Raw genomic sequence first — 22417 nt, 5'->3', positions numbered from 1 at the left:
ATATTCATATATTCATATATAAATATATCAATATTTTAGTAATCTCTATATTTTAACATATTTATAAAATATATTTATATAATTTTATATTTATATTTATATTTTATATATTTGTAGTATGTGTTTGTATTCTATATTTATATTTACACATTTATATTTTAAAATTTAATATTTTGTATATTAAATATAAATAAAGATATTTGTATATAAAATATATTTATATTTATATATATTTATATTTTATATAAAATAATTTTATATTTTTTATTTTAATATATTTATATTTTTATATAAAATAATTTTATATTTTTGTATTTTATATATTTATGCATTTATATTTCATCTATATTTCTATTTTTATATTTATATGTTAATATTTTAATATTATATATTTTTATACTTGTATTTTATATATTTTTTCTGCAATTTTATATTTATATTTTAATATATTTACTTTTTATATTTTTATGTTTCTATTTGTATATTTCTTTTTTATATATCATATCTTAAATATTTTTATATATTTGTATTTATATATATATATTATATATTTATATTTTTATAAAGTCTTCCTCTGGCTGACAATGAATGTACAGCCCATACATAGTATTTCCTGCCCTGGCACAGCTCCACCACACACAGAGCCACGACAACCCAACCAAAGTGGAACTTGTTCCTGTAACACTCGTGGTCACAGTCCCTCAATGGGGTTTTGTCACTCCTGAGTGTGTTCTAAGCACAGTCAGCTGCAGCCCCAGCCCCAGCCCTGCTCTGGGGGCTCTGTGGATCCTCCTGAGCCCAGAGCAGGAAAGAGGGGCCAGTAGAACCCTGCTTTTCCTGGGGGCTGAGTGCCTTTGTGTCCACAGAGCCAACCCTGTTCCCAGCTGCAAGGAAACAAGAGCCTGACTGACGCCCCTGGCTGTGTCCTGGAGCTCTCCTCGGGCCCCTCTGCTCAGGCTGAGGGTGTGAGCCCAGCTCCACAGAAAGAAACCTCAAACTTCCAAAGCAAGGCCCAGGGGCTGCAAGGTGTTTTTGGGGAGGCTCTGGGTGAAGTGCCGAGGTCACTGAGCAGTCACTGATGTCTGGCTGCACCCCCTGGAGGGCTGTGTCCCTTGCAGAGATCAAGGAGAGGGATAAAGGTCCATCCAGGGATGGGATGTGAGGGTAGAGGAGGGAGAGAGGATTCCTGTGCCCTGAGGAACAGAGGTGAAAACAGCACAGAGCAGAGCATCAGCTCCATGAAAACCAGGTCTGAGCTTTCCCATCCAGCAGGGAGCTCAGGTGAGGTGGGGCCTGGGCTGGAACAGAAGTTTCTTTGAGCTGATGCCATCAGGAACCACGGATGGTTCATTCTGTCCTTCTGGATGGTTCAGTCTGTCCCTCTGGAGCGGGGCAAGGAGCACAGAGCTCAGGGCATTCCCTGCCAGCTGAGCTGGAGGTCACATCCACATCCTGGCAGGCTCTGGAAGCCTGTCCCAGCTCTGTGCCAGCAGGCATGTGACAGTGCAGCTCACTCTGACACAGATAAATTTGTGTGGTACACATATCTTCTATGTACACACAGGCATATTGAGGAGAAATGAAAATCTGCCCTGTCAGCTTCTCACACAAAGATGTGTTAATTCACACTCCTGGCTCTTCAAGCACAGCCAGGGTGATAACTGAACAGCCCACCCCAAACAAAGGATGTCTAGCAGCTCTTAAAAAAAATCACAGGAGTGGTCAAAGCCCCTCATGTCTTTTTATTTCCACACACACATTGGCAATTTGCACCAGACCGATTGCTTTTGACTGATTGATTTCACTGCTTTGAGACGGCACACATATGGAATTATTCAGGAGGCTGCTGTGTGTAACACTATGCTGGAATAATTGTTCCATTTAGCTTTATTCCCTATGCTTACAAAATCCTTGAGGAACTTAAAATGCTCCTAACATTTGTATGGGCACGTTGGCATGCTTGGGTTGTGCATCTGAATGACAGAGAAAAAAAATGAATGTAATGCTATACCAAAGGCAGATTCTATACACAGAAGTCAGGAGAGTCCAGATTTAATACTCTTGCAGCTTTGTTCATATTCTAAAGGTATAGGTCTCCTTAGGATCCACATTTGATATCCTCCTTTGGATTCAGCACCACTTTGCTTGCAGAGTTAAGGACTTGCTGTAAATACCAAGGGCTACATCCTGCCCACTTTGTCTGCCAAAGACTTAAGGAAAAAAAAACAGTGATGGTTTAATAGACAATGATGCAAAACTCAGCTTATTTATAGAAGAACAGGAAGAGGAAAATACACACAGACCATCTCTCCTGTGGCAAGTTGGGATTAGGTTCTGCACAGTTAAAGAGGAAGGAAAAGGGTGTTTTCCCTTGCTATAGATTTTGTGTGCTGAATGAAGATGATGTCAGGCTGTTTGTTTGGTGTGTGTGGGGAGGGAAGACAGATCTGAGAAAATAAAAGAAGACAGATCATACCCTGCTTGGAATTGTCGGAGTTCCCCAATTTGTTTGCTCTTTCTTTGGGGCCCAGAGAAATGTGTCTGACCCCCAGCCTCCATTGTGGAGGGAGAAAAACTGTAACTAGCTGGACACCTCAAAAAATAGTGTCCTGAATTTGTCAGAAAGGCCAGCAGATGAGAGAAAAGGCTGTCCATGACAAATCCACTGGCATTTTCAGCACCCAGCACTCATCACTGTCAGTGCAGCATTTGGCTGGGAAAGGCCTGCCCACCATCCCACCTCTAAAAACAGCCCAAGCCAAAAGGCTGGGGTATTTTTAGTTGGACAATAAAGAAAGAATGTCTGTGAAGTCTCTTAGGAGATGTAAATTGTTCCAGCTCCTTCAGCAGCCATGCCAAGGGAGGATGTGCCAAAATGTTGAAGTTTTAACAGTCCATCACCACTGGTGTTCTGTATTCTTTCGCTCATCCAGAGCTACCCAGCTCTTCTGAGGGGTGACATGTGTCTGTGGTGGAAAGAAATTAATGAAGAGCCAAGGAAGGTCCCTTGTGCCACCAGTCCATCAGCCCCTCGTGCCAGTTCAGCTGCATCCGGGTTGGGAACCAGAGGAAAGCCATTACTTGGTGCAAAGTGCATTCCTCATCAAAACCTCATCACCAGAACAGGAGCCAAGCACTCCACAGCCTCCTCACAGCTGGTGGGCTCTCCCACTGCCATCTGATGAAGTACAGGAAAAGGAATTATCCCTTTTTTTTCCCTGCTTCTATTTCCAAAGGATTTGATTAACATTTAAATAGCAAGTTTAGCAATTGCCCCGTGTTGTGTATCATGCACATCTGCAACCACCTCCTGTGCAAGGCTGTGGACTGTTCAACCTTTTGCCTTTCTTTTTATGGATCTCTTGGTAGCTTCCTTACCTCATTAGGCTTTTGAATCCTGAAATAAAAACTTGATGCCTGACTTCTCTGTCCCACGTTTGTTTTTAAAGCCCCTTTCGAGGACATTAAATCAAGATCAGGGCCAATAACATTCTGGTTTAGGAGCACACAGTGACTATTTAAGGTGTTTGGGACCTCCATGTGATCATTTATCACAACATTATCCCAGTTCAGATGTTTAATTATGGCATATTTTCAAATCCCTTTTCAGGAGCTCTATAAATACCTCAGCAACATCTAAAGACCAATTTAGCTGCCAACACCTAAAACTATCTTTTTTTTCACCCAGCCTGGCCTGTGCTTTCTCTGCTGCTGAAGGAGATTCTGTTTACATCTGTGTTCTGGGAGCCCATAAATGTTGTGTCCTTTCTCTGGCTGCTGTTTGCTGCCTGCCAGGGGCTGAATATTTTGTTTTGCAGACGTGGCTCTGTGGTTTTGCTCCTCCAAGGGGGAAAACAAAGGTCCTCCAAGGCAGATGAAGGTGTCAATTGAAGGCTTCCCACATCCAAGCTATGATCTCCACATATGCTTGGTCTTACTTGTTTTCACTGCTCAGAGCGTGGGAAAACAACTTAAAAATAGACATTTAACACATTGGCTAAGTGATATTCAGAAGATTCTGTGCTAGACGGGGGCAGAGCCATGTATATGTATTATAAAATAGTAAATTCATTGAAAAATGTGCCCTTAGTCTCTCTGGAATCATCAGTGTCTTGAGAACTGTCTGTGCTGGTACATTTATTTGGGGAAAATCCATTTATTTCAGCAAAAGATTCCTAAAATTGCCTGAAGGTTGGGAGATTGGAGGAAATTCTGCTCAAGCAAAATAAAAAAGAACTAAATTTACCCACATCCCAAAGAGTCCTTGCAACCCTGAAATGGGGAACATTTCTTATTGCAGATTTTAATGCCCCAGTTTTCCTTTTTGTTTGTTTTTCCTTTCACAAGGCCAGAAATAAGCATTTTGCTCAAGCTGAAGGCCTTATTTTGTGCAGAAAATAATGCCTTTTGAGGGCGTTGAGGTTTTTTTTCACCCTCATGTAAGAAATGAATTTGATAACTTCAGTCACTTCAGAGGGATTTTGAGCTGATTTGCTTTGTTTGGCTGATGTACTGAAAGATCCCTTTGATTTTCTCAGCCCTAAGCAGCATCCAGCCAGCTCTTCTGAAATGCTCTGTATCTAATCTTGTTATTTGTGATAAAATCCCAGAATGGTTTGGGTTGGAAGGGACCTTAAAGTTCATCTCATCCCACCCCTGCCATGGCAGGGACACCTTCCTCTATCCCAGGCTGCTCCAAGCCCTGTCCAACCTGGCTTTGGACATTCCAGGGATCCAGGGCAGCCACAGCTGCTCTGGGCACCCTGTGCCAAGGTCTGCCCACCCTCACAGGGAACAATTCCTTCCCAAAATCCCATCTGTCCCTGCCCCCCTGGCAGTGGGAAGCCATTCCCTGTGTCCTGTCCCTATAATTTAAACTCTTTCTGTTTAAATTTTTCCCAACCTGGAAATGAAACTGGAGATAATTTTAGTAAGGAGGTAACATAAAAGGGGATCTTTAATGAAGGCCTTCAGAGAAAGGTTTGGAAAGGTAAGCCCAGGGGTGAGTACATTTTATGGGTTTTAGGAAATTAGCATAATTGATAAATAGCACCAATTAGGAGGACAGGTGGTGATGCAATTCCCTCCCAAGTCAAGCCCCTTCTCTGGAGCCCCAATTCAGCACTGGCTGTGCTTTGTCCATGAAATATATCTCAAAGGGTTGCTTTCATCCTTGGTTCCCAGGAAGAACCAAGATAGCACAAGGGCCATGTATCCCCCAGGTCCTGGAGCTTTGGAATTTGTTTTGTCTTTCTGCCTAGGGAAAAGCCATGGAAAAGCAGTGGGAAAAAGTAGTCACTAATACAGCAGGCTACAAATATATGTGTGAGGAATACAGAGAAAATGTAAAAGGAAAAAAGGTAAAACATAAACAGCATCATTTAAAATGGTTTTTTCAACCCCAAGGTAAAATTGAGTAGTGAGAGGCCCAGCTGGAAATCCATGGACTGGGAAGAGCCCTGCAGTGATACAGGGCACAGCTCAGCTCAGCTGGAATCAGGTTTTGGCAGGAGTTCCAAAGTGCTGCAAAACCCATAGGCACATGCCCAATCCCTACTGAAAAAAAAAAAAAGCATCCCTCCTACTTCTAGGAAAATGTCATGCTGCTCTGCTTAGAACTTCAGTCTTCTGCTGAAGACTAAAGGGATGATACCAAAGCCTTACACCCACCTTACACCAAAATACTTCAAGGTAAGTGTCAAAGCTCAGTGTGTGGGCAGGTCCCACAGACATCACGTTGCTTTGTTTTGTGATTCTCAAGACTCTTTCACACACCTTTGTGAGAGTCCAAAGCCAAGTTTCCTCCTGGCTGGGTGGCTTGGCAGGTGTGACACCTCCTCTTGGGCCTGCTCCTGCTCTGTTCCTTCTTTCTAGGAACTCGCTGTGATTTTTCTGGTCTGCGTTTCCACCTCGCAGGTGGAACACCTCAGCCCACGGCTTTCAGAAAACGAAGGAGATGTTTGTGTTGAACTGCAGAATAAAGAGAAAAAATAACCCTTGATGGAGAGCCAAAACATGAATGTGTTGGAGTCAAGGATGACACCATCTCCTGGCCCTATTTCCACTGGCTCTGCTCCAAGACCACCCACTTGCAGTTCTTGGTCTACATGATTGGCCAGCACCCAGCAAAATTGCTTGAAACCTCTAGCCCCCTTTTTTGCCCCCCTAACCTCCACCTGACAAATAGTATTAAAATTCCCATCAGTAACTCTGCAGTTAACCATAACAGTGAAGGCAGGTTCCCTTTTCCCCATGCATTTGGGGACCTGGAAAGAGCCCAGGTCATAATTCAAGCATTGTCCATTCTGTGGTCTAGGGCAACCTGGAAATGAGGGCCCCAGTTTTGCTGCTTCCCTGAAATTCCACCTAATAAGCAGCAATTTTCCAAAAGTCTCCACCTTGATATGTGTGTTGCAAAACCTGTTTGGGGGATAAAATCCTAAAAGAGACTGCAGCAAAGGCAAAGGGATAGATTAGCATCTCATTAGCACATTGCGGTGACTTTGGTATGTACAGCTGCCTGATTGCAATTAAAAGTCATTTCTATTTCTGCTTAAGCACATTCAGTGTATGATCAGATAGATACAATCAAGATTCCAAACCCTGTGGTGACTTTGAAACAACTCTGAGTTATTTGGCTGCTCCAGTGCTCACAAAACTTGAGACCTGTAAAGACACCTGATCACTGGAACTGCAAACACACACCTAAAATACCACCAGAATTTATTTTCTATTTTTGCTAATTTCTATTATTGCTGATTTGGTATTATTTAATTTAACTCTGCATTCAGAACCTGTATGACTTTGGAGGATTAAACCTCCTGAAGCTGCTGACTTATGAGGGCATTTCTCTTCCTCCTCCTGTTGGCTATTTGATGAAGGCTTTCCTTCAGCTTTGCAATATTTTAACCAAAACTGACCACTTTCTTGGAGTGTTCCTTGTGGGAAGGCAGAGCCCACCACAAAAAAGGGTGTTTCTAAAGCAATGATGAGCAATATTAACTCTTTTGGCATTTAGAGGTCTTTTTAGTCTTAAAAAAACCAAAACCAAATGTTTTTTCTTTTGGAAAAACAGTGCCCTTCTATACACTTGTCTAGAATTGGAACAGAAAAAATGTCCTTGTATTTTACCTGAAGTCAAGTTTCTGCAGAGAGAACAATGTGAATTAGAGATAGAGATAGATAGATAGATAGATAGATAGATAGATAGATAGATAGATAGATAGATAGATAGATAGATAGATAGATAGATAGATGATAAACAGCTGCCATATGGACCTTCAAGTGCAGGAAATGAATGCCAACTCAGAACCCTTTTCCTCTCCAATTTCCTCTCTTAATGCACATGAACTGCTTGGAGTGCACAATTAGGAGGAGGCTGCCTGTTTTCAATTAGGTCAGAGGAGAGGACCTGCCTCTTTCCTAAATGAATTGCAGATAAAGCTTCCCAGGAGTGGGCCTCCTTCTCCCAGGGCTGGCATCAATCAGGGAATGCAGCAGCAGCCTCCAGCTTTACCCCAGGGAAAGCAGCAGAGATCAGCCTGCCCACGGGTCTCATCCTGACCTGTAAAGGCATCGTGGTGTGGCCAGGAGAGCTCTATCCTCCTTTTCCTCACCATTTTCCAGCATTTTGTGTTTGTGATGATGAACACACATCTGGGTTTCATTCCCTGCCTTGGGTCTGATAGGGGCTGGGGGAGGTGGTCTCTCTCCCAAAGTCCTTGTCAAGAAGATGGAGGTGCTGGAGCCATGTGAAGGGGAAGCTGAGTTATTTTTGTTGACAGGATTTCAACAAGTAACAGTTCTGGCTAATTACACTGTAATTGATTTGGCATGTTAATAGAGACTTCCAGGGAATCTCGGTACTTTCTTGTCCCTTACAAAGGGATTTCAAACTCTGGGCTGGTCTGCTTTAAAAGCAGAAACACAGCAAACGAAATAGAGCAATTGATGTAATTTGCTGAAGTCCCTCAGGCACAGGGAACAACAGTTACTGCTGGAAAACCAGATACTTCCATAGCAGGAGCACTCAGGAGCTTTAGGAAAGCAGACGACCAAGGGCAACTGGGCACTCAGCATTAGCAGAGCCCTAGCAGTCACCAGAGAGATTTTTCTGTCCTTTTAGTGCTCTAAAACCTTTGGTTCACAATGATTTTTTTTTTCCTTGATGATGTTTAATAGGAGAGAAAAAACCTCTGCATTCATATGGGAAACAAAACCCACCATTTCAAATATGCATTAAGGGGAATTAAAGTGCAGCCTCACCCCTTCTCTTCCCCCACATGCTTCAGAACTGGGGCCAACTGGTGCTTCAAACTAATGCTGGGAAAAACCATTTCCTTCTATCCAAAATACTCTAAAATTGTCCAGCCCTTGTTCTGCAGCATCTGGCATCGGTCACTCCTTGGAGTCAGGCTACAAAGGATAATCTAAAGGAATGGATCAAAAGCTCTGCCTGTATGAGGATGTATTAACATTTTTTCCTGTAAACCATGATCTTTCCAGTGCAGTAAAAGTCCCATCTGAGGGCCTCGAGGTATCCCTGAGCTGCAGGGACAGGAGCACCATGAGTGCACCGTGATTCACTCAGACACAAAACAGCCAAGTCACCTCACATACCTAAGGCCAGGATTATGCTTTCCTCTGATAATGAATGCATTTAAAAATAGGACATCCAAAAGCTGATTTGCAGCATCCCTCACAGAGAACTGTGATTTTAGTGTGACACCATTACAAGTGATACAATGTGCTGATTTACCTTTTCCCTTAACTGGCACCATCTCCCAAACACTGCCATTTCTTCTGTGGGAAATCTGTGCCCTGAAATTTGTGGGAAGTGCAGAAGAAGCTGCAGCTCAGAGCCCTTTGGAGACCATCTAGTACTGCAAGGTCACCACTTTTTGAGCTGAGCTGACCCAACACTGTGATAAAAGGGTGAATCACACTCCATGGGCTCAGTACTGAGTTAAATCTCACACAGAGTCTCTGGAAATGATGGATGTAAGGGACAGAAGAGATGATTGGGAGGTTTATGTGACTTTATGGCTGAGCACCACTGCTAGGCCCCTCTGAAAAAGCATCCAAAGCGTGTTTGAAGGGCCTCAAAGGCCTCGAGGATCCTCTGCACGGGGCTGGATTCCTGACCTCTGATTTTTCCCTGGCAGAAACAATAACTGGGCATGTGCCTCCAAACCCCATGGCAGTGTTGTTGCAGTGGGGTGCAGTTTGATAAATCCATGCACGATAGTGATGGAAAACCCTCCATGGAAGGAAGTGGGCTGGGAGCCAGGCCCACAGCGAGGCCTTGTCTGGAGCTGTTAGTGTGAGGGTGGATTCTGTAACAACTGTATCATAAAACACTTTACAAAAGAGTCATGAACTCTGGGAAGGAGGGAGGCTTATATATTCTGTTTAAACAGAGTGAGGCTTATATATTCTGTTTAAACAGAGGAAGTTGCTCAGTGACTTGGCAGCCGAGCACGACCCCCAGTTACGGGCAACCCAAGCCAAGATCAGAGAAACCATAAAAGCAGAGAGTTAACATCAAGGGTCATATCTTTGCAGCCTGTTACTGATTTTTGGGAGTATCTCTGAGCTGGATCTAGTGCTAGAGGAGAGGAAAATGAAAGGGCTGTGTGATGAGGGTGACAGCCTGGACACAGGTTTGTGCAGGCTGCCAGCTCACTGCATGAAATTGCTTTTTCAGGGAAATCGATACTCAAATTCCCCTTGACGTCAGTGGGGCCAGAGTTTCCCATTTTTTTGTCTAATAAAATGTCAGGGGGGTGAAGTGAAGTAGCTATCACAGACAGAAAGAATGCAAATATACATAGAGTGGGGAAAAATTAGTAGCTGACAAATATTCCTTCTTTGTTGCGTGGAAGATCTGGAAATTGAAAAAATCCTCACATTTCTTTGCATTCTGTAAAGAATAAATTAATCCCCAGGTTTCTGGTTTGGATGATAAATAAATGTCTGAATAAAAGAAAAGAGAGGAAATGAGAGGCAGGAACACATAACTTTTCACTCAGAAGGGTCTGAATCTTGGCTAGGACCAGGCAACAGCGTAAAATCATTTTCTTGTATTCTTGAGCCAAGGTTTGATGGAATGGAGGCTTTAGTGACAGCACTGCCTTAAATAAATGCCTCTCCTGGCCTCTAATTCCCACTGCTGAGCAGCAGCACATGGGGTCTGTGGAGAATAAAAGCTCTGCAGGAGTGTTGGGAAGATGGTGATGCCATCAGCTTTGCCACCAGGATCCTTGATCTGTCCTTGCAGGTTCCCTGGGTTTGCCAGACCTCCTTGTCCCCATCCTCCTGACCACAGAGAAGGCTGTGGGATGATGGGGGCAGCAGGTTTGGGACATGAGCTGTAATCAAACTCAGGGCTGCCTGGCATGCAGTGTGTGAAAAACACGTTTTATTCTCTTGTAAAAATTTAAAAAGTCGAATAAAGAACAATAGGAGATAAAGACAATAAAGTAAGGATTATGGTTGGGTGCATCTTGGCACTTAGCCAAGAGAACACTTGCTATTTTGGAAACACTTTTTCTATACTATTTCTATCGAATCAGCTTGTTATATATTCATAAACAATTTTATATATTCGTAAACAATGATGCACAATAAACTCTTCTTTAAACTAGTTTCCATGCTTTAAGATTTGGTTTGTATATTTCTTTTTTGGGTTTCGTTTTTTAGAGTATGTGTGTTTCTTGACTGTGGTTTTATTATTACTTTTAGTTTTATTATGACTTTTGTTTTTAGACAGTGAGTGTTGATAGTTGTTATATCTGTATTAGGTGTTTCTATCATATGTTTATTGGATGTTATTTAAGTGGGTATTTTAACACAAGTATATTAGTTGTTTCATTACTATATTTAAGCTTAATTAACAACAGAAAAAACACTATCTCTTTATAGCAAAGTTACTTTAACACCATCCATTGTAATATTTGTGAAAAGCCAAAATTGTAATATGTATCTATAACAAGTTCTTCATCCTCCTTTTCCCCCATCCATAAATCCTTTTTCCTGTGCTGTGCTTTCTTCTTCCTCCATTTCTCCACCCACCCCTAATGAGTTTTTCTTCACCTGGCCCAGCTTTGCCACCACTGCAGTGAGTCTGGTGTTTGTGGCAGTGGTCCCTGGCTGATATTGTCCTTTCCTGGGTGATATTGTCCTTATCTGGGTGATATTGTCCTCACCTGGTGTTCCTGGGTGTGCCAACCTGTGCATCTCTGCCCTTGCATGGTCCTAGGGATTCTCTCCAGTAATCTGTGGCTTCTTGCCACCCTCACTCAACACCTCCTTAGCCACCTGCAGAATCCAGTCCTTATCTGGAATTTCCCCCACCTTATCTGTCCTTATCTCTCAGGGCCAGCAGTTTCTCATGTCCTGTCCAGCAGTTTCCCACGTCCTGTTCAGCCACCTCAACTCCAGGCCAGGGCTCAGCCAGTGGCTTTGTCAGCTGCCCACAGCTCCAAAAATAGAGGGAGGAAGAGGAAGATGGTGAGATAACACTTCTCAGTCGTTCACCATCAGCCTGGGAGGCTGCCCTGAGCTGTCCCCACAAGCACTGGGCAGCACAACCACCTGCAGAGTGGTTTTGCAGGACAAGTTTGAGTGGTTTAGTGGCTGCAGGATGAACATGGATCAGTAGTGACCAACTGCTGAGAAGGAAGCACCCAGTGGTGAGAGGCACAGGCAGGAAGACCATGAGTTAAGACCAACAAAAATATTCATTTCACACTGCTGGGTCAGGTTGTGATGATGTTGGCCGGTCTGCTCTGTCTAGGTTTAGTGACTGTCCTCTAAGAAGGATGTGAGGTGGAGGCTATTTCAAAGAGAACTGGGTGTAAAAAACAAGACCTGTGGGGAAAGATTGGAGGGAGTGGAAGTGTTCAGGCTAAAGAAAGGAAAAATGAAGGAAAGGATGCCAGTATTCTCAAAATGCACAGAGGAAAGAATAAACTGCTCTTTCACATGCTCAGGGCACAGAGGAGGCAGAAATGGCCTCAGGGGAAGATCTAGGTTCATTGTGAGGAAAGCTTCCTAATGAGCTTTGGACAAAGATCTGGACCAGCTTGCCTTGGAAAGCTGTGGAAGTTCCAGCAGGGAAAGTTTGGAGAACAAGCTGGAGTAACATCTGTCAGGGGGGTGAAGCCCAGCTGATCTTGCTTTTAAGGTGTGGGATTGGTCTTTTGAGGACCCTTCCAGCCTTGTCCTCAGTGAGCCCATGGGATTCCCCACAGCACGAGGAGAATTTGCTCTGTATTCCCTCAGCCCTTCTGATCCGAGCCATCAGCAGCAATCAGAGGAGGAGAAACTGATGCTGGAACTGGGGACCTGGTGACATAATTATTATTACTGACAGAAACCTGTTTGTTTGCAAAAAACAGACAAAGCTCTGCATCACTCAGCCCAGAAGAAATCCTCCAGGAGAAGCCAATTTCTTTGCTCACAGTTTTCAGAGCAAAAATATCCCCACAGGAGATTCTGTGCACCCCCAGTGCTAAGTCAGGCTGTATCTGGTGGGGTTTTTACTGCCTTCCCTTTAAATTCTTTCCATCTTCCTGCCCTTCTCCTTTCAGAGACACCAAGCCTTTTCCTTCCTCTCTTCCCTTTGCATCCCTTTTGTATCCAGGTTTTCATTTTGGGAGGGGATGCCTGGTGACATGTAGGTATTCCTTTCTTTAATTGGAAGCAGAAAGCTACTTGAACAGGCACATTCAGAAAGATTTAATTCAAATCAAACCAATACTATGAATGACTAAAAAGCTCCCCACAACCTGTAAAACATGTAACATATGCAGACAACAAGAATGACTTAGTGTTAGTCATGGTTATGAATGATGCTTTAGGTGGAAAATTGTGCAGAGGAGCTTAAAATAAGTGAGTGAAATGAAAAAGAGGTGAATGAAAAATAAGATATTTGTTCTTATGCTGTCAGGCACTTGAGTTTGCACAGAGTCCTGAAATGATGCAGATGAACTCTGCTTAGACTGGGAAAGAAAAAAACCCACAAAAATCAGCTACAAAGCAGTTAATGTTCATGGCAGATGCTCTGTTTGTTTAACAAGTACTTTCAGGCTTTTTTTGCCTGGAGAGCAGTGTCTCTTTTTTCATGTTAATGGGGAGGGTTCTTTTAAAAAACACCACGTTAAGAGGCAAAGAATAAAACATATTTATTCTAAATGGAAAGGCAATTACCTCAGTGATGTTCCCCTGGGCATAAAAATCTCCATGCACTGCTCAGTGGAGCTCCAGTAACCACTTTTGAGAGTGTCTGCATGTAGAATTGAGTTGGTTTTAATTGCTTGTTGAATTACCTAGGTTCTAGTCCTCAGCCCTTCCAGCTGTAAATTGGTTACAAGCTGAAGTGGGAAATGCTGAGAAGTTGTGGGTTTCAAAAATAAGCCTATAAAGTGCTTTCCCCTACGTGTAAGGAACTTCCAATTTGAATTGGTGCTCTCCTGTTAGAAAAAAAACAAGAAATTGCTGGGGATGCACCGTTCAGGCAACCAAACAGATTTTTCATTCAGGTTTTTTCAGACAGAGGGAGAAGCACTTTTGGATAATTTTGACTTTATTTCCACATATCAGAGGCAATAGATTGCCTCAATGGTGTCTGCAGCTAATAGGAAGGAACAGGCTCACACCCACAATAACTACTTGTGTTTGAAAACTTCTGGCACATGAAAAAAATTAGATAAAGCAGGATTTTTAAATGGGTGGATGTTCTTGAGTTAACTAAGGATCTTGGTTTGGATGCTGAGAATTCCACTCTGATCCCTGCTGTGACTTCTGGGCAAAATAACATTTTCAGCAGCACCAAAAATGCAATCCTGGAAGGTGGTCTGGGGCAGAAACGGTATCACCACAAAATGTCAGGAAGCTGAAAGCCAGCTACTTGAGGCTGAGCTGACCTTCACTGGTTTGTACAGCTCAGTGACTGGAACTCGCCCCAGATTCCAGGACAAAGCACCACGGATTCACTCAGCAGTGAGAGCCCTGCCCGGAGGGAAATCTCCTTTGCTGCATGCTGCCCTGCTCTGGAGCTGTGGATCTGGCTTCAAACCAAAGCTGCTGGGGTTCTGCTGCCCAGCAGGACATCATCATTACTACTGCTATTGTTATTATTATTATTATTATTATTATTATTATTATTATTATTATTATTATTATTATTAAAATACCCATTTCAAACAGCCTGGGAAGCTGAGATTCCAGCACATTTGTTGTCCACAAGCAACAGGGTTTTTAAAGAGGGTCAGAGTGAGCCCAGGTCTCTGCTGGAGGAGCACAAACCCCACCCAGAGAGCCTGCGCAGCAAGGTGCAAGCTGGAGCTGGAGCAGCCCCAATCAGGTGCTGAGCTCCAGGCTCCAGAGGGGAAAATCAGAGTCTCAGTGTGCTGCTGGTCCTGCCAAGGCAGCTCCTCCAGCACGTGCAGCACACACAGACCCTCCTGGCCCTGCCATGAGGACTCAGGGAGGGACAGTCCACTCAGCACATGCATTACATCACACTTGTATTTTCCTTTTCCCTGGCAAATTTTAACTGGCTGCTTTTTTTTTTTTGGGTTTTTTTTTTTCCCTGGTGTGATTCAAATACCAGGCTGAGGAGGTCATTGAGAGGAAGGATTTGCTCTGTGCTTGGCTGGCTGGAACCCAGCATCAAGCTTCAGGCAGGACAGTGCTTTAGGACCCAGCCAAGGCACAGAACAGGGTGTGCAGAGGTCCTGTACAAAGCTGAGGCCTCCTCTGCCCTCTGAAGGAATGGGGTATGGGGGGTTTTGTGCAGACACAACAGCACTGCAGCACCCTCAGGTCTTGACTTCTGCTGTTCACCCTGGGGCTGATTAAAACCCCAGAGACCTTGCTGGGATGGCGACAGAGGCCCTGGTGGGGGGATGCAGCTGCCACCACTGTTGGGAGCAGGGATGGGACCCAGGCCCACAGCCTGGGCTCAGTGGATCTCTGACAGAGGCTCTCACAGGAGATGAAGGGTATGCAAAGAGGATTTACTGAGCAGAAGGGTCTGAGTGTCCCACACATGTGCTCTCTGCTGCCTGCTGCTCTCCATCCACATCCCTGCTCTGCATCCAGCCCTGCAGAAATGTCCCTGTGGAAGTGGCAGCTGGGACATTGCAGCCACAGGGCTTCTTTTAATGCAGAAAGGGGCACTGAAAAATTCCTCTCTCCCTTCTAGTTATGTCTTCCTTACAGGAAGTTTTTGATATGGCTCTGGTCCAGCTGGCTCTCTGAGGAAAGGAGAGCCTTTCCACAAGTAAACCTGCCGTGAACTTTATGATTTAAAAAAAAAACAAAACATTGACAAAGTTAAACATGTCAATTGTCAGTTGGTTTAATGAGAGCAACGAGGGGAAAGAGGTTGTTTTAGGCATGTGAGGCTTCTTGTTCTTTAAAAACAAAATGGAAACTTAAAACCAAACAGTGCTGCATATGGGCCCAAATGATCTCTGCAGGCAAAGGAAGGGACTGCAAATAAGGATGGCTATTTTAAGGGCTCAATAAGTAATGAAGTCCCCCTTCAGGCTGGGCTGATCACAAGCAAATGAATAGTGACTCCAACTTCAGAGCACACAGCCCTGGGGAAGTCACAGCCCTGCCTGGCTGGCCTTTAAAGAACTTGAGGCCTCTCTGTGAGACTTAATTTGAGGACAAAGGGAATAAAATAGGAAGCACATCACTTTGTGGATGTGTGTCCTTCTGTTACAGAAATCATTCTCCCACAGGGAGGAAAAAGGACTCATGTTCACTGGCACAGCAAGGCCTCTCTGCCAATGCTCTCACAAAAGGGCTGGAGTAGATAAAAAGCTCCAAAATCTGTCCAGATCATCCCTGCCTTGTAATGTTTCATGAGGAAAGATGACTAGAGAGCTCTTCATAAAGGAGCATGTAGTGCCACTGCCTCCACACACACACAAAAAAAAATTACTCCTGAGGCTGCCTTTGGTGTTGGAAATACTCATTCTGGTCTTGTGCAGCAGGCACAGATGGAGTGGCAACAAAAATGATCTGGCTCTGACTGCAGTGCACCCATCTGGATTGGCAGTGAGGCACTTTGAGTGGCAGAAAAGGGGATTTATTGGAATGTGGGCATCTGAAACTGGAAAGGGCAGCACTCCCCAAAGGGGAGCGATGCTTTTCTCTCAGGAAAGCTGGGAGAACATCAAAGGGAGCCAGAGACCTTGGAGAGCTTGGAGATCTTTCCTCCACCACCCCAGCAGAGCCAGAGCATTCCTGAGCTCCTCACAATGCAGATCTGACCTTCTTTGAGCCTCTCCTCTGAGGCAAACCAGCTAATTCACTCTGCAAGTCCAACTTGAGGCAGAGAATTTTGTACCCAGATTACGCAATAATTCAATTGACTTTCTGTTGGAGATTATTCCTGGAGTAAATACAATTATCCACACATGTAACAGGAATTCAGGATGGGCACAGTGTAGAAATTGGTTGTGTTGAGGGATATTCCTGGATGTTTCTTTGCTGCACACATATGACAAAGATGTCTAATCTAGTGCCTGAGGACTTACATCAATGCCTTCCCAAAGTGAGGGCTGACATTAAGAGTTTTCAAGCCATGGAAAGCAGAGACAAATGGACAAAAATACACAATGAGCAGGCTGACAGGAATCTGTGGTAAAGCCAAATAACTATGAGTTCTGTTTTATTTTTCTTCTGCTGCTCTGCAAGTCAGATAAACGAGTTGATAGGCACAGGAAAGCCATTTCTGCTGGTCTATGTGCAGGTATAGGTATTGCTGTGCACTTACTAATGTACAAAACTTACCCAGAACCTGCTTCTCCTCTGAATCAGCAACCCACAAGGCTCAGGGCTAAGTGCAATTTCTATTGAAGAAAAGGATAATTACAGTTCATTAGCAGATGAGGCACTCAGTTCTCTTCAGAGAACACACTTCAGAGCCCTGCCTTTGCTTGCTCTTGAAGCAAGGCAAAATCAGGTTTTAAAAAAAGGATAATCAAAAAGTGCTGTATAACTCTAAATGCCAGCAAGGAGAAGAAAACCACTTTAAAGCCTAAAGAAATCCTCTTGTTCTTTACATTCTGTGGGTAAAGCCTTGGACTTACAGAAGCCAAAGACAAGGCTCCCACTCGTTTGAGTGGGGCCAGCATTTCAACATGCTTTGTGAATTCTCAGCATGTATGGCTTGATCCCTTCTAAAGAGATTTATAGCAAGCAGGAGGAGCTACAACTCCATAAAATGTTGGTGTGTGCACATGAAGTGAATTAGTAGACACAGAAGATTTGGACACTTAAATTCGGGTTTGCAAACGGAGCCCTTTATCAGCCTGAGCAAATGCAGTGTGGTAAATCCAGATAATTCCCGGGGAATTTCTGAGCCTGGGGTCTCTGTGTTACACCCTTTGCCTGCCAAGAGCCTGGCTCTGCATCCAGCACCAGTTCTGTCCCAGTAAGGACTTGATCCATCCCTGGATATTCCATTCCTGCTGTGTTACCTCTGTGGACAGCAAGGGCAGATGTCAAACCTGGGACTTTTCTGTAGGGAACTCAATTGATTTTCCACACAGAAAAACAACCCCTGTACATTGAAATGCATGAGAATCACACACCTGGGTACAAGGCAGAGTTTTAAAATATCCTGCCATGAATTTTACATGAAGAGGACTGAAGAGGTCTAAAAAGTTAAACCGTGGCTTTTTAAACAAACAGCTCAGCTTTAAATTAATGTATCTGGGATTCCTCTGGCAATAAAAGATAGGGATCACGTTGACTGTGCTACACAGATGGACTAAAATTAATCTTGAAAAAGATTTTTAAGCAACCTAAATTCCCTCCTTCCCCACCATGGGCTCAGAGCTGGTTGGGGCAGCAGTGGGGCCATGGGCAGGTTAAATATCCCAGATGAAAATAAAGGTATTAATCTGCAGTGCTGCCTATGCATTTAGTCAATGCTCATAAACTGTCAGGCTGCAAAAGCAAAATGTTTTATCTAATTCCAAAGCAGATTTGCAGAACCTTAGCCCTCCATCCTGGTGGAAGGAGGACATGGTGTGTAAAACCAGGCTGCCTGACATCCAAAGGCAGAACAGTCTCAGCCTCAGGGTTTGCCACAATCCTTGTGCTTGGGGCTGCAGTTAAACTTTTCAACTTCAAAGAAGAAATGTTTCTGAAAACAAGAATAACCCTCCAAATGATCCTGACATGAGCTAGCATATTTACTTTGCGTATTTCTGGAATATTTCTGGGCTTTTCAAAACAGGGTTCAAAGTGCTCTGAGAAATCTGCCACCTCCAGCATTCAGGCCCAGGCAGCGTGGGGGGTGTCCCAGTGACACTGAGATTTATTTTCTTCTGCCTGTAGCAAATGGGTTTGCTAAGATCTCAGAGCTATTGGAACAGAATTCCTAACACTTTAACAACCCAGGTCATGCATTATGTACACCATACTCCCTTGCATGTTTTACAGAGGATTAAAATGAGCAGTAGAGGCTGGAAGCTGCTGACATGAGCAGGATGTGCTGCAGATGGCTGAAAGGCACCAGCAGGAGCTGGGTTCTGATTGACCAGTGGGATCTATCTGCCCTTTTCCCTAAGCACAGGGAAATACTCTGAGAGTTGAGGAAAGCTTTCGGCCTAATCAACACTTAGGCTGGGGCTAATCAATCATTAAATGAACGGAAGGATGAGGGCAGGAGGAGAAGCTTTTAGTGTTTGGAAGCAGTGTGGAGCAGAGGATGTGCAGCTGGACATGCACTCCTGGAGGCTCCCTCTCCACGAGCTCACCTGGCCTGTCCACATGCACAGAACAGGGTGGGAAAAGTGCTCCTTCCCCAGAACCCACCTCTGCCTCCAGGGATCAGAGGCTTAGGGAGCATAGGACACAATTTAAATCACAAAGCACGGATTTTCTTTGAAGTTTGCTCTAGCTACTTGCTTCCCCATAAATCCTTCCATATTTTTATTCCCAGGGTACTTCAATAATTTTCACTTGTTGAACTATTTCAGTTCAATCCGAGTTTAGAGCAACAACTTCTCTGTCGCACTCCACTCCCAGTTCTTGCCCTGCCCCGTGAGCAGAAGCAAACTGTGATGTTGAGCACCCAGGGTGCTCTTTTGGAGCATTTTTGCTCCTTGTTCACATGAAAATGAAGGGCAAACCTGCTCTCTGAGGGAGCCTGACCTGCCTTGGGCTGTGTGCTCACCTCGGTGCAAGCAGGGCATTTGCCCTCATGTCAGTGACCAATTCATCCACCGAGAAAAGCTGGTTGCAAAAGCAGTTGAAACTATTTGGCCTCATCTAAGTAATATTTCTCTCTGCCCCTGCCAGGCAGGGGAAGAATTATGTTCCCCTTTTTATGACAATTTTAAGGGAAGCTGGTTCAAAGCACACAGTAAAATGAGCTTGGGGGCCTTCCTGAGTGTGTCACAGAATGCTGTGTGTAGCCAGCTGAAAGAAAGAGCTGCAAACTGTAAGAAGCAACAAGTGGCCTCAAGAATGAAACCCTGCACCTGACAAATCATTTCAGGTTTCCTTGGGTTCCCTCTGCCCTTCCCTGCCTGGTCACACACTTATCTCACAAATTCTCTGAAGGAAGAAGCATTTTTGTTTACCCCATTTGCAGCATCCCCAGCACAAATCGGTTCCAGCTAAGGCTGGTGGGTGTTGTCATCATGGAAATAATTGCAAGGATCAGATTTACAGTGGAGCCTCCATAGCTCTTCTTGAGGTTACACTGCAATGTTTCCCTCAGCTCTGCAGCCTGATGTGCAAACCACACTTATTCTGGGGAGTTTCTGACAGAAACTTGGCTTTTGGCAAGCACTTAAGCCCATGAATTGTTGCTATTACACTGGACTTAAATGCTTTCTTGAGCAGGGCTGGACTAAAGCCCACACATGCATGTTTTGCTGGAGGCATTTTTTAAAGCCCCCTTCCCTGGGAGATGTGTTGCTTGTCTCACCCTTCTCCAGACCCAAATTTCGTGGTTTTACCAGCCAGATTGTTTTACCCCAGGTGAGAGAGTTCCTCTGTGGGCTCCCAGCCACAGCATCAGTGCCCATGGGGAGGAAGTGTGACCCCATGCAGAATGGAGCAAACTTCCTACCCTGGGCCTTGAATTAACGCTGCAAACAATTTGCATTATTCATGGAAAACAGGCCTTTCCTCAAGATCCCTTCTGCCAGCAGCAGTGCTGAAGCATCAGCTGCACTCCTTATTGGGATTGTTACTAATATGCATCACAATGAGAAAACTGCTCCCTCTTCCTCAAGAACAGAGAGGATTCAAACATCTCCCTTCTGCAGAAAACAGGTGATTCATCTCTCTTGCTGGGAGGAAAGACTGACATATGTTGAACATATTGTACCCTGGCTTGTGAAGTTATAAAGCTTCCTCTGTGGGCAAGGATCACTCAGAGGAAAACGCCTCCCTTTGCTCTCCCTTCCCTCCAGAGGAGCCCATTTGATCCTTCCCAGGCTGCAAACAAAGCTGCCTGTGTGCCCTGGGGAAGGGCTGCTCCAGGATGGGACATGTGCAGCTGAAACCAACCACAGGGAGAACGGCTGGGGCTCGGCTAAATTTGATTAAAGTCATTCCCTCGCTCAGGCTGGGAACCCAGACAAGCTAAAAATACTTTGGTCCTTTCCTCTGACTCTCATTTTAGGCCTGTGCTCTGGGTTCCTTTCTGTTTGGTGACAGAAAATGTTATCTAAGGGGTTGTTGAGTTTTTTTAAAGGTATGTCTAATCTATAACCATTTGTCTGTTGAAAAAATGCAGGTGCCTGATTTCTGGTGGGATGTTTTTGGGCTGACGTAAAAATTCTTGCCCTGCCTTTTTCCAGCATGTGACACAAGCCTGATGCCATCAGCTCAGCTTCTGCAAAGAGGTCCCAAAAGTGTTAACACCCTGAAAGTTCTCTTTGAGCAGAAGAAACAAAACAAAAAGAACTCTGCTTTCCCCCAGGCTGATGTTTGTGAATGCAACGCTGCCGTCTCCGAGGGCTGCTCTGCTCTGATCTCTCTGGCTAATTTTGAATTAAGGTGAGAGGAATTCCCTGACTTGCTGAGACTCTTGAAAAGCCCCTCCACAGCTCGATCCCACACCCCTGTGAGCTCTTGGGTGCAAAGGAGATCATGAAATGCAGAGATGCACCTTGACTTGTCCAGCGCTGCACATTAGGTCACAATTAGAGCTCAGAGACAGCCCCGGGCTCTGCACGAGCTGAAATCAATCACTGGCACTGACAGCTTGACAAAAGGGTCAGGGCAAAGATTTCAAGTTATTTTCCACAGTAGTGGCTGCTCAAGTACTGAAATCTGGCTGAGATCCTGGCTAGTTAATCACTGCCAGGGAGGCTTTAACCTTTAGGTATCAGAAGTGGCCACCCATAACTGGAATAATTTGAATTTATGGTCATATTACAATGGAGAGCTTGTGGCGCCTCCCCCCACCATTTTTATGTGCTACTGCCCTGTTGGAATCATGCTACATAAAAACTGTCAAAACACTTGCAGAAAATGGACAGGAAAAGGAAAAAACAATTGTATTTTAGAAGTATAAATACCTTAAGAAATCAGACTATTCCAATAACAGCTGAAACTTTCAGTCAAAAAAACTTTATAACATAAATACCTCCTCCTCAAAAGCCAGAACATTTAAAGCAATAAAACCACAGAAAAATGTTGTTCTAGGTTAACCAAAGCTAGTTACAACTTCAGGTCAAAATATCACACATTGCTTCAGTGGGGGGAAAAAAGGAAAAAAAAAAAAAAAGCATTCAGAGAATTTGAAATGTTTCAGCTTCTATTTTCACACTGGCATTTTCAGCTCCTCATTTCACAATGACATTTTCATTTCAAATTGACCTTAAAGCAGGTTTTCAAAAAACGAGAATGAAATATTTGGATCATCCTCAGGCAATTCCCTCCTTTCTCCTTCCTTTCTTTCCTTCTAAGGATCCAAATCAAACCCCCAAATCATGATTCCTTTTTAAAGGGGAAAGAAATCTTCTGAGAATTGGGAATATTTTCCATGCCAGGCAGCTCATATTTTTCTGCTGAGTTACAGAAGTGACTGATGTAGCCACAGATCCAATAAATGCCAAACTCATCCACTCCAGGATCCTTGCAGCAAATGCCAAGCGTGCCCTCATTAATATTCTGTGGAGGTTTGGGGATCAACAGTAGCATGCATAATAGCATTTAATGACAGCAGGGCTTATTATCAGCATGATTTGGCCTCATCTGGCCTCTGCTGGCAAAATAATGTGCATAATAAGGTATGTTAATGCTGGGCTCTTTGGCAGGTCCTGGAAGAGGAGACGGTGCAGCTGGCAGGACGGGATGGGAGCAGCTGGAAGAGGAAGATTTGGGCCCTACATATTAAAACATTTGACATTTGGTGTCTGAG

Source organism: Molothrus ater, chromosome 2 (assembly GCF_012460135.2).
Source record: "Molothrus ater isolate BHLD 08-10-18 breed brown headed cowbird chromosome 2, BPBGC_Mater_1.1, whole genome shotgun sequence".
NCBI classification, from domain to species: Eukaryota; Metazoa; Chordata; class Aves; order Passeriformes; family Icteridae; genus Molothrus; species Molothrus ater.
The sequence above is the reverse complement of the archived record's forward strand: the minus strand, read 5'-3'. Positions refer to the sequence as shown.